The sequence below is a fragment of the Salmo salar genome, unplaced genomic scaffold, assembly GCF_905237065.1.
Source record: "Salmo salar unplaced genomic scaffold, Ssal_v3.1, whole genome shotgun sequence".
Lineage (NCBI taxonomy): Eukaryota > Metazoa > Chordata > Actinopteri > Salmoniformes > Salmonidae > Salmo > Salmo salar.
In genome coordinates this window covers 102,643-119,342 of record NW_025548253.1, presented here as the reverse complement: position 1 = coordinate 119,342, position 16,700 = coordinate 102,643, and the positions used below count along the sequence as shown (strand labels likewise).

Genomic DNA, 16,700 nt, shown 5'->3' with positions numbered 1-16,700 from the left:
TTCCTCCTGACGATGTCATGGCGGAGAGAGACAGGAGCCACTAAAAACACATGACCTGACCTTTAGCCTCCTAACAGGATAGGTTGGCAGGACAACCAACCAATGACTTCCCAACGCTACAACATGAGTAAGACAACGAACAGAACACAACAACAACAACAGTGTTAGAATGTTAGTGAGAAATGACAACACATCCAGGACAATGAAACAGACTAGCATTAGTTACGTGTTGCTTTATTTTGTCACATCAGTAAAGGTCTTCTGGGCTCGTAAAATAGCCAGGTAAGAGAACGACAATGAGCCGACGTGACAACGAGAACAAGCCCTTCCTCATCGGCTTCTAAAGTTTAACGACCCCCATAGCATGACAGGATGTCGTGGCTTCTGTCATTTCCAGTTAGTTTTAATAACCGCTCGGACAGTTGTGAAATCAGGGGAGTTAATCTGATCTGAGATCAGTTTAGTGGTACTCACATCCTCTGCTTTGGAGCCCTGTTCCTGAAGATGGACTGATCTGAGATCAGTTTAGTGCTACTCACATCCTCTGCTTTGAAGCCCTGTTCCTGAAGATTCCTCTGCAGCTCCTCCACCTGACTCTGACCCTCAATCAGTCTCTGGTTCACCAGTCTGAAACACACACAGTCACCATGTTTCAGTGTGTGTGTGTGTGTGTGTGTGTGTGTGTGTGTGTGTGTGTGTGTGTGTGTGTGTGTGTGTGTGTGTGTTTCACTATACTTGGACCAGAAGTCGCCACAAGAATAGTAAACAAACTAAAATTTGACCAACTGGGGACATTTTGTTAATCCTCACAAGGTCAAATGCTATTTCTAGGGGGTTTAGGGTTCAGGTTAGAATTAGAGTTAGAATTAAGATCTAGGGTTAGTTTTAGGGTTAAGGTTTTCAGGTTAAGGTTAGGGTTATTGTTAAGGTTAGTGTAGGGGTTAGGTTTAGGGTATTCAGGTTAAGGTTAGGGTAATTGTTAAGGTTAGGGAAAATAGGATTTTATTATTCTATCCGCGTGGGGACTTGCAATCTACAAATGTCCCCATAAGGACAGTAAAACAAGGGAAAATTCTCCCCTATGACCAGCCTTTCAAAGCACTTGATGGCTACTGACATGAGTGCTACGGGGCGGTAGTCATTTAGGCAGGTTACCTTAGTGTTCTTGGGCACAGGGACTATGGTGGTCTGCTTGAAACATGTTGGTATTACAGACTCGGACAGGGAGAGGTTGAAAATGTCAGTGAAGACACCTGCCAGTTGGTCAGCGCATGCTCTGAGTTCACATCCTGGTAATCTGTCCCGCGGCTTTGTGACTGTTTAAAGGTCTTACTCACATCGGCTACAGAGAGCGTGATCACACAGTCGTCCGGAACAGCTGGTGCTCTCATGCATGGTAAAGACCTATCTTCCTCTATCTATTTTACTACTAAACATATAAAAGCACCACTTTCTCATATGTTGATGTGGAGATGATGAATATGAAGTGGAACAATGGTCCTTTAAGGTTGGGGGTTAGGCTTAGGAAAAATACAATTTATAATGGAATAGAAGAACAAGTGTGTGTGTGTGTGTGTGTGTGTGTGTGTGTGTGTGTGTGTGTGTGTGTGTGTTGTGTTACTCTATCCTTGTAGGGACTTAAAATACCTCCCCACAAGGATAGTAAAATAAGGAAAAAGCTTAGGGGTTAGGTTTAGGGTTAGGGTTAGTGATTAGGGTTAGGGTTATGCTTAGGGTTAGTGATTAGGGGTTAGTGATTAGGGGTTAGGGGTTAGTGATTAGGTTTAGGGTTATGCTTAGGGGTTAGGGTTAGGGGTTAGGGGTTATGCTTAGGGGTTAGGGTTAGGGGTTAGGGTTATGCTTAGGGGTTAGGGTTGGGGTTAGGGGTTAGGGTTATGCTTAGGGGTTAGGGTTATGCTTAGGGGTTAGGGGTTAGGGTTATGCTTAGGGGTTAGGGTTATGCTTAGGGGTTAGGGTTATGCTTAGGGTTAGGGTTAGGGTTAGGGGTTAGGGGTTGGGGTTATGCTTAGGTTAGGGTTAGGGTTTAGGGTTATGCTTAGGGGTTAGGGTTATGCTTAGGGGTTAGGGGTTAGGGTTAGGGGTTAGGGTTAGGGTTAGGGTTTATGCTTAGGGGTTAGGGTTAGGGTTTAGGGTTATGCTTAGGGGTTAGGGTTATGCTTAGGGGTTAGGGTTAGGGGTTAGGGGTTAGGGTTAGGGGTTAGGGAAAATAGGGGTTTGAATGGAAATTAATTTTAGGTCCCCACGAGGTTAGAAGAACACACCGTGTGTGTCTGTGTAGTGTGTATAGTGTGTGTGTAGTGTGTATAGTGTGTGTGTAGTGTGTATAGTGTGTGTGTAGTGTGTATAGTGTGTGTCTGTATAGTGTGTATGTAGTGTGTATAGTGTGTGTGTAGTGTGTATGTAGTGTATATAGTGTGTAGTGTGTATAGTGTGTGTCTGTATAGTGTGTGTCTGTGTAGTGTGTATGTAGTGTGCATGTAGTGTGTATGTAGTGTGTAAGTAGTGTGTGTGTAGTGTGTGTGTAGTGTGTGTGCACCTGTTTTCTGTCTCCAGTTCATTCTTCCTGCTGTTAGCGTCCTCCAGTAGACTCTGCAGCAGAGCGATATTCTCGTTATCGGACCCCTCCTGGGCCAGCTTCAACATGTTGTTCTCATGCTGCAGTCTGATCAGCTTCTCTCTGGAACAATACACAGGGACAGATTAACATGTGGGGATGTGATTAAAATCACTTTTCTGATGACTGAATATGGTCCTAATGTTATTGTGTATGACTGACTACAGTACATTACCCTGCCAGGCCACTCATCAGTCTATAGTACATTAATAAGCATTACCCTGCCAGGCCACTCATCAGTCTATAGTACATTACCCAGCATTACCCTGCCAGGCCACTCATCAGTCTATAGTGCATTACCCAGCATTACCCTGCCAGGCCACTCATCAGTCTATAGTACATTACCCAGCCAGGCCATTCATCAGTCTATAGTACATTACCCAGCATTACCCTGCCAGGCCACTCATCAGTCTATAGTACATTACCCAGCATTACCCTGCCAGGCCATTCATCAGCCTATAGTACATTACCCAGCCAGGCCATTCATCAGTCTGCAGTACATTACCCAGCCAGGCCATTCATCAGTCTATAGTACATTACCCAGCATTACCCTGCCAGGCCATTCATCAGCCTATAGTACATTACCCAGCCAGGCCATTCATCAGTCTGCAGTACATTACCCAGCCAGGCCATTCATCAGTCTGCAGTACATTACCCAGCCAGGCCATTCATCAGTCTGCAGTACATTACCCAGCCAGGCCATTCATCAGTCTGCAGCACATTACCCAGCATTACCCTGCCAGGACATTCATCAGTCTGCAGTACATTACCCAGCCAGGTCATTCATCAGTCTGCAGTACATTACCCAGCATTACCCAGCCAGGCCATTCCTCAGTCTGCAGTACATTACCCAGCATTACCCTGCCAGGCCACTCATCAGTCTATAGTACATTACCCAGCATTACCCTGCCAGGCCATTCATCAGCCTATAGTACATTACCCAGCCAGGCCATTCATCAGTCTGCAGTACATTACCCAGCCAGGCCATTCATCAGTCTATAGTACATTAACCAGCATTACCCTGCCAGGCCATTCATCAGCCTATAGTACATTACCCAGCCAGGCCATTCATCAGTCTGCAGTACATTACCCAGCCAGGCCATTCATCAGTCTGCAGTACATTACCCAGCCAGGCCATTCATCAGTCTGCAGTACATTACCCAGCCAGGCCATTCATCAGTCTGCAGCACATAACCCAGCATTACCCTGCCAGGACATTCATCAGTCTGCAGTACATTACCCAGCCAGGTCATTCATCAGTCTGCAGTACATTACCCAGCATTACCCAGCCAGGCCATTCCTCAGTTTATAGTGCATTACCCAGCCAGGCCACTCATCAGTCTATAGTGCATTACCCAGCATTACCCAGCCAGGCCATTCCTCAGTCTGCAGTACATTACCCAACCAGGTCATTCATCAGTCTATAGTACATTACCCAGCCAGGCCATTCATCAGTCTATAGTACATTACCAAGCATTACCCAGCCAGGCCATTCATCAGTCTATAGTACATTACCCAGCCAGGCCATTCATCAGTCTGCAGTACATTACCCAGCCAGGCCATTCATCAGCCTATAGTGCATTACCCAGCATTACCCAGCCAGGCCATTCATCAGTCTGCAGTACATTACCCAGCCAGGCCATTCATCAGTCTATAGTACATTACCCAGCATTACCCAGCCAGGCCATTCATCAGTCTATAGTACATTACCCAGCCAGGCCATTCATCAGTCTGCAGTACATTACCCAGCCAGGACATTCATCAGTCTATAGTACATTACCCAGCATTACCCAGCCAGGCCATTCATCAGTCTATAGTACATTACCCAGCATTACCCAGCCAGGCCACTCATCAGTCTATAGTGCATTACCCAGCATTACCCAGCCAGGCCATTCATCAGTCTATAGGACATTACCCTGCCAGGTCATTCATCAGTCTCCAGTACATTACCCAGCCAGGCCATTCATCAGTCTGCAGTACATTACCCTGCCAGGCCATTCATCAGTCTGCAGTACATTACCCTGCCAGGCCATTCATCAGTCTATAGTACATTACCCTGCCAGGCCATTCATCAGCCTATAGTACATTACCCAGCCAGGCCATTCATCAGCCTATTGTACATTACCCAGCATTACCCTGCCAGGCCATTCATCAGTTTATAGTGCATTACCCAGCCAGGCCACTCATCAGTCTATAGTGCATTACCCAGCATTACCCAGCCAGGCCATTCATCAGTCTATAGTACATTACCCTGCCAGGCCATTCATCAGCCTACAGTACATTACCCAGCCAGGCCATTCATCAGTCTATAGTACATTACATTACCCTGCCAGGCCACTCATCAGCCTATAGTACATTACCCTGCCAGGCCATTCACCAGTCTGCAGTACATTACCCAGCCAGGCCACTCATCAGCCTATATAGTACATTACCCTGCCAGGCCATTCATCAGTCTGCAGTACATTACCCAGCCAGGCCATTCATCAGTCTGCAGTACATTACCCAGCCAGGCCATTCATCAGTCTATAGTACATTACCCAGCCAGGCCATTCATCAGTCTGCAGTACATTACCCAGCCAGGCCATTCATCAGCCTATAGTGCATTACCCAGCATTACCCAGCCAGGCCATTCATCAGTCTATAGTACATTACCCAGCCAGGCCATTCATCAGTCTGCAGTACATTACCCAGCCAGGCCATTCATCAGTCTGCAGTACATTACCCTGCCAGGCCATTCATCAGTCTATAGTACATTACCCTGCCAGGCCATTCATCAGCCTATAGTACATTACCCAGCCAGGCCATTCATCAGCCTATTGTACATTACCCAGCATTACCCTGCCAGGCCATTCATCAGTTTATAGTGCATTACCCAGCCAGGCCACTCATCAGTCTATAGTGCATTACCCAGCATTACCCAGCCAGGCCATTCATCAGTCTGCAGTACATTACCCTGCCAGGCCATTCATCAGTCTATAGTACATTACCCTGCCAGGCCATTCATCAGCCTATAGTACATTACCCAGCCAGGCCATTCATCAGCCTATAGTACATTACCCAGCATTACCCTGCCAGGCCATTCATCAGTCTATGGTACATTACCCAGCCAGGCCATTCATCAGTCTATAGTACATTACATTACCCTGCCAGGCCACTAATCAGCCTATATAGTACATTACCCAGCCAGGCCACTAATCAGCCTATAGTACATTACCCAGCCAGGCCACTAATCAGCCTATAGTACGTTACCCAGCCAGGCCACTAATCAGCCTATAGTACATTACCCAGCCAGGCCACTAATCAGCCTATAGTACATTACCCAGCCAGGCCACTAATCAGCCTATGGTACATTACCCAGCCAGGCCACTAATCAGCCTTCTACAGAGCACAAAACTAAAGGCCTTGAAGGTACACAAGTGACTAAATGATTCCAGCTGCACCAGAAACCAATCAAGTGTTGACTTCAGCTTCTTGATTAATTCTTTGTGATATTCATGAATTGTACATTATTTTTACAAACGTGTGTGGACACCCCTTCAAATTAGTAAATTCGGTTATTTCAGCCACACCTGTTGCTGACATGTGTATAAAAACGAGCACGCCACCATGCAATCTCCATAGACAAAACATTGGTAGTAGAATGGCCCGTACTGAAGAGCTCAGTGACTTTCAACGAGGCACCGTCATAGGATGCCACCTTTCCAAGTCAGTAAGTCAAATCTCTGCCCTGCTAGATCTGCCCCCGGTCAACTGTAAGCTCTGTTATTGTGAAGTGGAAACGTCTAGGAAGTCCCCCATAGTAACGTTCCAACAACTAGTGGAAAGCCTTCTCAGAAGAGAGGAGGCTGTTATAGGCAGCAAAAGGAGGGGAAACCAACTCCATATTAACGCCCATGATATTTGGAATGAGATGTTGGACGAGCAGGTGTCCACATACTTTCGATCATGTAGTGTATCTGGCTGTGCAGAGCAGAGCGGAGAATGTCAAACCGACATAGTGGGGAAACGGCCAGAGAAGAAGAGAAATGTCTAATTGGTTTAGATGCATTTCTTTGAAGTGGTCACAAAGCCAATGAGCCTTGAGGAGGATTTATAAACATACGGGGTATCTAACGGAAACAGAAAGAAGAGTACTAATCTTTGAAATGTTTAGAAAGTATGACAACAGATAACACCTAAGCGTGAGGACTTTGGGGGGGGGTAGTGAAACACAACAGAAAAATGCTCGATTTCAACATTCCTCGAAGCTCAAAAGAGCCTGTTGGATGAAGGTAAACATTGTGTGAGTTGCATTATGGGTGAATGTAATATGCAGAATTTAGTCTTGGGGTTGTGGAATGTCTGGGGACTCAACAAATCATACCGGATCTCTGGGGTGACGATCTCTGCAGCCAGCGAATCAGAGCCCTCGAGTGGAACCATGCCTGGAGAAAGACAAAGACGTTATGCTAAGACACAATCACTGATTACTTAGACCAGAGGGTAGGGACATGAACATGTTATAGACCAGAGGACCTGTAGGGACATGAACATGTTATAGACCAGAGGACCTGTAGGGACATGAACATGTTATAGACCAGAGGACCTGTAGGGACATGAACATGTAATAGACCAGAGGGTAGGGACATGAACATGTTATAGACCAGAGGGTAGGGACATGAACATGTTATAGACCCTGTAGGGACATGAACATGTTATAGACCAGAGGCCCGGTAGGGACATGAACATGTTATAGACCCTGTAGGGACATGAACATGTTATAGACCAGAGGGTAGGGACATGAACATGTTATAGACCAGAGGACCTGTAGGGACATGAACATGTTATAGACCAGAGGACCTGTAGGGACATGAACATGTTATAGACCAGAGGTCCTGTAGGGACATGAACATGTTATAGACCAGAGGCCCAGTAGGGACATGAACATGTTATAGACCAGAGGGTAGGGACATGAACATGTTATAGACCAGAGGACCTGTAGGGACATGAACATGTTATAGACCAGAGGACCTGTAGGGACATGAACATGTTATAGACCAGAGGTCCTGTAGGGACATGAACATGTTATAGACCAGAGGACCTGTAGGGACATGAACATGTTATAGACCAGAGGACCTGTAGGGACATGAACATGTTATAGACCAGAGGACCTGTAGGGACATGAACATGTTATAGACCAGAGGACCTGTAGGGACATGAACATGTTATAGACCAGAGGTCCTGTAGGGACATGAACATGTTATAGACCAGAGGGTAGGGACATGAACATGTTATAGACCAGAGGGTAGGGACATGAACATGTTATAGACCAGAGGACCTGTAGGGACATGAACATGTTATAGACCAGAGGACCTGTAGGGACATGAACATGTTATAGACCAGAGGGTAGGGACATGAACATGTTATAGACCAGAGGCCCTGTAGGGACATGAACATGTTATAGACCAGAGGACCTGTAGGGACATGAACATGTTATAGACCAGAGGACCTGTAGGGACATGAACATGTTATAGACCAGAGGACCTGTAGGGACATGAACATGTTATAGACCAGAGGACCTGTAGGGACATGAACATGTTATAGACCAGAGGTCCAGTAGGGACATGAACATGTTATAGACCAGAGGCCCTGTAGGGACATGAACATGTTATAGACCAGAGGGTAGGGACATGAACATGTTATAGACCAGAGGACCTGTAGGGACATGAACATGTTATAGACCAGAGGGTAGGGACATGAACATGTTATAGACCAGAGGTCCTGTAGGGACATGAACATGTTATAGACCCTGTAGGGACATGAACATGTTATAGACCCTGTAGGGACATGAACATGTTATAGACCCTGTAGGGACATGAACATGTTATAGACCAGAGGTCCTGTAGGGACATGAACATGTTATAGACCAGAGGTCCTGTAGGGACATGAACATGTTATAGACCAGAGGACCTGTAGGGACATGAACATGTTATAGACCAGAGGACCTGTAGGGACATGAACATGTTATAGACCAGAGGACCTGTAGGGACATGAACATGTTATAGACCAGAGGCCCTGTAGGGACATGAACATGTTATAGACCAGAGGACCTGTAGGGACATGAACATGTTATAGACCAGAGGACCTGTAGGGACATGAACATGTTATAGACCAGAGGGTAGGGACATGAACATGTTATAGACCAGAGGGTAGGGACATGAACATGTTATAGACCAGAGGGTAGGGACATGAACATGTTATAGACCAGAGGACCTGTAGGGACATGAACATGTTATAGACCAGAGGTCCTGTAGGGACATGAACATGTTATAGACCAGAGGACCTGTAGGGACATGAACATGTTATAGACCAGAGGACCTGTAGGGACATGAACATGTTATAGACCAGAGGACCTGTAGGGACATGAACATGTTATAGACCAGAGGACCAGTAGGGGACATGAACATGTTATAGACCAGAGGGTAGGGACATGAACATGTTATAGACCAGAGGGTAGGGACATGAACATGTTATAGACCAGAGGTCCAGTAGGGACATGAACATGTTATAGACCAGAGGCCCTGTAGGGACATGAACATGTTATAGACCAGAGGACCTGTAGGGACATGAACATGTTATAGACCAGAGGGTAGGGACATGAACATGTTATAGACCAGAGGTCCTGTAGGGACATGAACATGTTATAGACCCTGTAGGGACATGAACATGTTATAGACCAGAGGGTAGGGACATGAACATGTTATAGACCCTGTAGGGACATGAACATGTTATAGACCAGAGGGTAGGGACATGAACATGTTATAGACCCTGTAGGGACATGAACATGTTATAGACCCTGTAGGGACATGAACATGTTATAGACCCTGTAGGGACATGAACATGTTATAGACCCTGTAGGGACATGAACATGTTATAGACCAGAGGTCCTGTAGGGACATGAACATGTTATAGACCAGAGGACCTGTAGGGACATGAACATGTTATAGACCAGAGGACCTGTAGGGACATGAACATGTTATAGACCAGAGGACCTGTAGGGACATGAACATGTTATAGACCAGAGGACCTGTAGGGACATGAACATGTTATAGACCAGAGGGTAGGGACATGAACATGTTATAGACCCTGTAGGGACATGAACATGTTATAGACCCTGTAGGGACATGAACATGTTATAGACCCTGTAGGGACATGAACATGTTATAGACCAGAGGGTAGGGACATGAACATGTTATAGACCAGAGGGTAGGGACATGAACATGTTATAGACCAGAGGACCTGTAGGGACATGAACATGTTATAGACCAGAGGACCTGTAGGGACATGAACATGTTATAGACCAGAGGTCCTGTAGGGACATGAACATGTTATAGACCAGAGGACCTGTAGGGACATGAACATGTTATAGACCAGAGGACCTGTAGGGACATGAACATGTTATAGACCAGAGGACCAGTAGGGACATGAACATGTTATAGACCAGAGGGTAGGGACATGAACATGTTATAGACCAGAGGGTAGGGACATGAACATGTTATAGACCAGAGGGTAGGGACATGAACATGTTATAGACCAGAGGGTAGGGACATGAACATGTTATAGACCAGAGGACCTGTAGGGACATGAACATGTTATAGACCAGAGGACCTGTAGGGACATGAACATGTTATAGACCAGAGGACCTGTAGGGACATGAACATGTTATAGACCAGAGGACCTGTAGGGACATGAACATGTTATAGACCAGAGGACCTGTAGGGACATGAACATGTTATAGACCAGAGGACCTGTAGGGACATGAACATGTTATAGACCAGAGGGTAGGGACATGAACATGTTATAGACCAGAGGACCTGTAGGGACATGAACATGTTATAGACCAGAGGACCTGTAGGGACATGAACATGTTATAGACCAGAGGTCCTGTAGGGACATGAACATGTTATAGACCAGAGGGTAGGGACATGAACATGTTATAGACCAGAGGACCTGTAGGGACATGAACATGTTATAGACCAGAGGCCCTGTAGGGACATGAACATGTTATAGACCAGAGGACCTGTAGGGACATGAACATGTTATAGACCAGAGGACCTGTAGGGACATGAACATGTTATAGACCAGAGGGTAGGGACATGAACATGTTATAGACCAGAGGGTAGGGACATGAACATGTTATAGACCAGAGGTCCAGTAGGGACATGAACATGTTATAGACCAGAGGCCCTGTAGGGACATGAACATGTTATAGACCAGAGGACCTGTAGGGACATGAACATGTTATAGACCAGAGGACCTGTAGGGACATGAACATGTTATAGACCAGAGGACCTGTAGGGACATGAACATGTTATAGACCAGAGGGTAGGGACATGAACATGTTATAGACCAGAGGTCCTGTAGGGACATGAACATGTTATAGACCCTGTAGGGACATGAACATGTTATAGACCAGAGGGTAGGGACATGAACATGTTATAGACCCTGTAGGGACATGAACATGTTATAGACCAGAGGGTAGGGACATGAACATGTTATAGACCCTGTAGGGACATGAACATGTTATAGACCCTGTAGGGACATGAACATGTTATAGACCCTGTAGGGACATGAACATGTTATAGACCAGAGGGTAGGGACATGAACATGTTATAGACCCTGTAGGAACATGAACATGTTATAGACCAGAGGACCTGTAGGGACATGAACATGTTATAGACCAGAGGACCTGTAGGGACATGAACATGTTATAGACCAGAGGACCTGTAGGGACATGAACATGTTATAGACCAGAGGGTAGGGACATGAACATGTTATAGACCCTGTAGGGACATGAACATGTTATAGACCCTGTAGGGACATGAACATGTTATAGACCCTGTAGGGACATGAACATGTTATAGACCAGAGGTCCTGTAGGGACATGAACATGTTATAGACCAGAGGACCTGTAGGGACATGAACATGTTATAGACCAGAGGACCTGTAGGGACATGAACATGTTATAGACCAGAGGACCTGTAGGGACATGAACATGTTATAGACCAGAGGACCTGTAGGGACATGAACATGTTATAGACCAGAGGACCAGTAGGGACATGAACATGTTATAGACCAGAGGGTAGGGACATGAACATGTTATAGACCAGAGGGTAGGGACATGAACATGTTATAGACCAGAGGGTAGGGACATGAACATGTTATAGACCAGAGGGTAGGGACATGAACATGTTATAGACCAGAGGGTAGGGACATGAACATGTTATAGACCAGAGGACCTGTAGGGACATGAACATGTTATAGACCAGAGGACCTGTAGGGACATGAACATGTTATAGACCAGAGGACCTGTAGGGACATGAACATGTTATAGACCAGAGGACCTGTAGGGACATGAACATGTTATAGACCAGAGGACCTGTAGGGACATGAACATGTTATAGACCAGAGGGTAGGGACATGAACATGTTATAGACCAGAGGACCTGTAGGGACATGAACATGTTATAGACCAGAGGACCTGTAGGGACATGAACATGTTATAGACCAGAGGGTAGGGACATGAACATGTTATAGACCAGAGGACCTGTAGGGACATGAACATGTTATAGACCAGAGGACCTGTAGGGACATGAACATGTTATAGACCAGAGGACCAGTAGGGACATGAACATGTTATAGACCAGAGGGTAGGGACATGAACATGTTATAGACCAGAGGGTAGGGACATGAACATGTTATAGACCAGAGGGTAGGGACATGAACATGTTATAGACCAGAGGACCTGTAGGGACATGAACATGTTATAGACCAGAGGGTAGGGACATGAACATGTTATAGACCAGAGGACCTGTAGGGACATGAACATGTTATAGACCAGAGGACCTGTAGGGACATGAACATGTTATAGACCAGAGGACCTGTAGGGACATGAACATGTTATAGACCAGAGGTCCTGTAGGGACATGAACATGTTATAGACCAGAGGGTAGGGACATGAACATGTTATAGACCAGAGGGTAGGGACATGAACATGTTATAGACCAGAGGACCTGTAGGGACATGAACATGAACTAACTACGCCAAAAACGTCACTGCTACGAGTAGCAACAGCCCTACGAGTAGAAACAGCCCTACGAGTAGAAACAGCCCTACGAGTAGCAACAGCCCTACGAGTAGCAACAGCCCTACGAGTAGCAACAGCCCTACGAGTAGCAACAGCCCTACGAGTAGCAACAGCCCTACGAGTAGCAACAGCCCTACGAGTAGCAACAGCCCTAACCTGTTACCATCCTTCAGTAACATACTGTAGCTTACAGGTCTTTTCTGACGACATGGGAGACACATGAGGGATCAACAGATCAACGATGGGAGAGCAGAGGAGTGTCTGTGACTGTTACCTGTAGACAGCTGTCCTTCCTGAGCCTCAACAAAACGCAGATCCTCAATGGTCTCCTTTAGGGAGTCTCTCTCTGACCTCATCCGCTGGAGGGGAGGGGTAGAGAGAGAGGAGAGAGAGAACGAGAGAGAAAAAGAGAGAGAAAGGGGAGAGAGAGGAGAAAGGAGAGTGAGAGAGGGGAGAGAGAAAGGGAGGAGAGTGAGAGAGGGGAGAGATCTGTTGTGACGGATTGCTTGACAATGGAATGCCAATGTTGACCTGTAGTTCTGTATAGTACCGTAAAGTCAATGTTGACCTGTAGTTCTGTAAACTACAGTAGTACTGAAGTACAGTACTGTAAAGTCAATGTTGTCCTGTAAACTACAGTAGTACTGAAGTACAGTACTGTAAAGTCAATGTTGACCTGTAGTTCTGTAAACTACAGTAGTACTGAGGTACAGTACTGTAAAGTCAATGTTGACCTGTAATTCTGTAAACTACAGTAGTACTTAAGTACAGTACTGTAAAGTCAATGATGACCTGTAGTTCTGTAAACTACAGTAGTACTCAAGTACAGTACTGTACAGTCAATGTTGACCTGTAGTTCTGTAAACTACAGTAGTACTGAGGTACAGTACCGAAGTACAGTACCGTAAAGTCAATGTTGACCTGTAGTTCTGTAAACTACAGTAGTACTGAGGTACAGTACTGTAAAGTCAATGTTGACCTGTAGTTCTGTAAACTACAGTAGTACTGAGGTACAGTACTGTAAAGTCAATGTTGACCTGTAGTTCTGTAAACTACAGTAGTACTGAGGTACAGTACTGTAAAGTCAATGATGACCTGTAGTTCTGTAAACTACAGTAGTACTCAAGTACAGTACTGTACAGTCAATGTTGACCTGTAGTTCTGTAAACTACATTAGTACTGAGGTACAGTACCAAAGTACAGTACCGTAAAGTCAATGTTGACCTGTAGTTCTGTAAACTACAGTAGTACTGAAGTACAGTACTGTAAAGTCAATGTTGACCTGTAGTTCTGTAAACTACAGTAGTACTGAGGTACAGTACTGTAAAGTCAATGTTGACCTGTAGTTCTGTAAACTACAGTAGTACTCAAGTACAGTACTGTAAAGTCAATGTTGACCTGTAGTTCTATAAACTACAGTAGTACTGAAGTACAGTACTGTACAGTCAATGTTGACCTGTAGTTCTGTAAACTACAGTAGTACTGAAGTACAGTACTGTAAAGTCAATGTTGACCTGTAGTTCTATAAACTACAGTAGTACTGAAGTACAGTACTGTACAGTCAATGTTGACCTGTAATTCTATAAACTACAGTAGTACTGAAGTACAGTACTGTAAAGTCAATGTTGACCTGTAGTTCTGTAAACTACAGTAGTACTGAAGTACAGTACTGTAAAGTCAATGTTGTTCTGTAAACTACAGTAGTACTGAAGTACAGTACTGTAAAGTCAATGTTGTTCTGTAAACTACAGTAGTACTGAGGTACAGTACCGAAGTACAGTACCGTAAAGTCAATGTTGACCTGTAGTTCTGTAAACTACAGTAGTACTGAGGTACAGTACTGTAAAGTCAATGTTGACCTGTAGTTCTGTAAACTACAGTAGTACTGAAGTACAGTACCGAAGTACAGTACCGTAAAGTCAATGTTGACCTGTAGTCCTGTAAACTATAGTAGTACTGAAGTACAGTACCGTAAAGTCAATGTTGACCTGTAGTCCTGTAAACTATAGTAGTACTGAAGTACAGTACCGTAAAGTGAAATGAACCATACTAGCACCTACATCTTTTTCTTTCTGGAGAGAGTCCACCTTCTCCTTGAGTCTCTTGTATTCAAACTCCATCTTGTCTGTCTTTTCGACTCCTCAGACAGCTTGTTCTGCAGCTCTACCACCTGGGGACAACAAAGGACAGGATGTTAAACTGTCTCTCTGTGTGTTTGTAGTGGTGTTCAGTCTCTGTCCATACCTGTCTCTTGTAGGACTCCAGCTGTCCTCTCGTGGTGTTGGCCTTGCGTACTTCTTCCTCCAGACTGACAGTGTTCTGCATGTACAGAGTGTTCTTCTCCTCCAACAGTTTGACCTGTCTCCTCAGATCTCCCAGGTCCTCTAGCTTCTTCTTGTACGACTCCACCATGACCTCCAGCTTGGACACCTTGTCCGACGAGTGTCTGCAGGGACACGTACACAAGCTTAGGTTAGCGTCTATACAAAACGTTGTAGTGTCATCAGTGGGCTGCTAACTGTGTCGATGGCAGGCCACTAGTGAACCACTGCATGCTGGCGGGCCACTAGTGAACCACTGCATGCTGGCGGGCCACTAGCGAACCACTGCATGCTGGCGGGCCACTAGTGAACCACTGCATGCTGGCGGGCCACTGGTGAACCACTGCATGCTGGCGGGCCACTAGCGAACCACTGCATGCTGGCAGGCCACTAGCGAACCACTGCATGCTGGCAGGCCACTAGTGAACCACTGCATGCTGGCGGGCCACTAGTGAACCACTGCATGCTGGCAGGCCACTAGTGAACCACTGCATGCTGGCAGGCCACTAGCGAACCACTGCATGCTGGCAGGCCACTAGTGAACCACTGCATGCTGGCAGGCCACTAGTGAACCACTGCATGCATGCAGGCAGGCCACTAGCGAACCACTGCATGCATGCAGGCAGGCCACTAGCGAACCACTGCATGCTGGCGGGCCACTAGCGAACCACTGCATGCTGGCGGGCCACTAGCGAACCACTGCATGCTGGCGGGCCACTAGCGAACCACTGCATGCTGGCGGGCCACTAGTGAACCACTGCATGCTGGCGGGCCACTAGTGAACCACTGCATGCTGGCGGGCCACTAGTGAACCACTGCATGCTGGCGGGCCACTGGTGAACCACTGCATGCTGGCGGGCCACTAGCGAACCACTGCATGCTGGCAGGCCACTAGCGAACCACTGCATGCTGGCGGGCCACTAGTGAACCACTGCATGCTGGCGGGCCACTAGTGAACCACTGCATGCTGGCAGGCCACTAGTGAACCACTGCATGCTGGCAGGCCACTAGCGAACCACTGCATGCTGGCAGGCCACTAGTGAACCACTGCATGCTGGCAGGCCACTAGCGAACCACTGCATGCTGGCGGGCCACTAGTGAACCACTGCATGCTGGCAGGCCACTGGTGAACCACTGCATGCTGGCAGGCCACTGGTGAACCACTGCATGCTGGCAGGCCACTAGTGAACCACTGCATGCTGGCAGGCCACTGGTGAACCACTGCATGCTGGCAGGCCACTAGTGAACCACTGCATGCTGGCAGGCCACTAGTGAACCACTGCATGCTGGCAGGCCACTGGTGAACCACTGCATGCTGGCGGGCCACTAGTGAACCACTGCATGCTGGCGGGCCACTAGCGAACCACTGCATGCTGGCGGGCCACTAGCGAACCACTGCATGCTGGCGGGCCACTAGCGAACCACTGCATGCTGGCGGGCCACTAGCGAACCACTGCATGCTGGCGGGCCACTAGCGAACCAATGCATGCTGGCGGGCCACTAGCGAACCACTGCATGCTGGCGGGCCACTAGCGAACCACTGCATGCTGGCGGGCCACTAGCGAACCACTGCATGCTGGCGGGCCACTAGCGAACCACTGCATGCTGGCGGGCCACTA

General features: G+C 46.8%; 1 pseudogene; it reads right to left on the bottom strand.

Moving 5' to 3' along the window:
- The window catches only part of LOC106572403 (protein Hook homolog 3-like), a 73,815-nt pseudogene that overhangs the window by 20,140 nt on the left and 36,975 nt on the right, over positions 1-16,700 (bottom strand).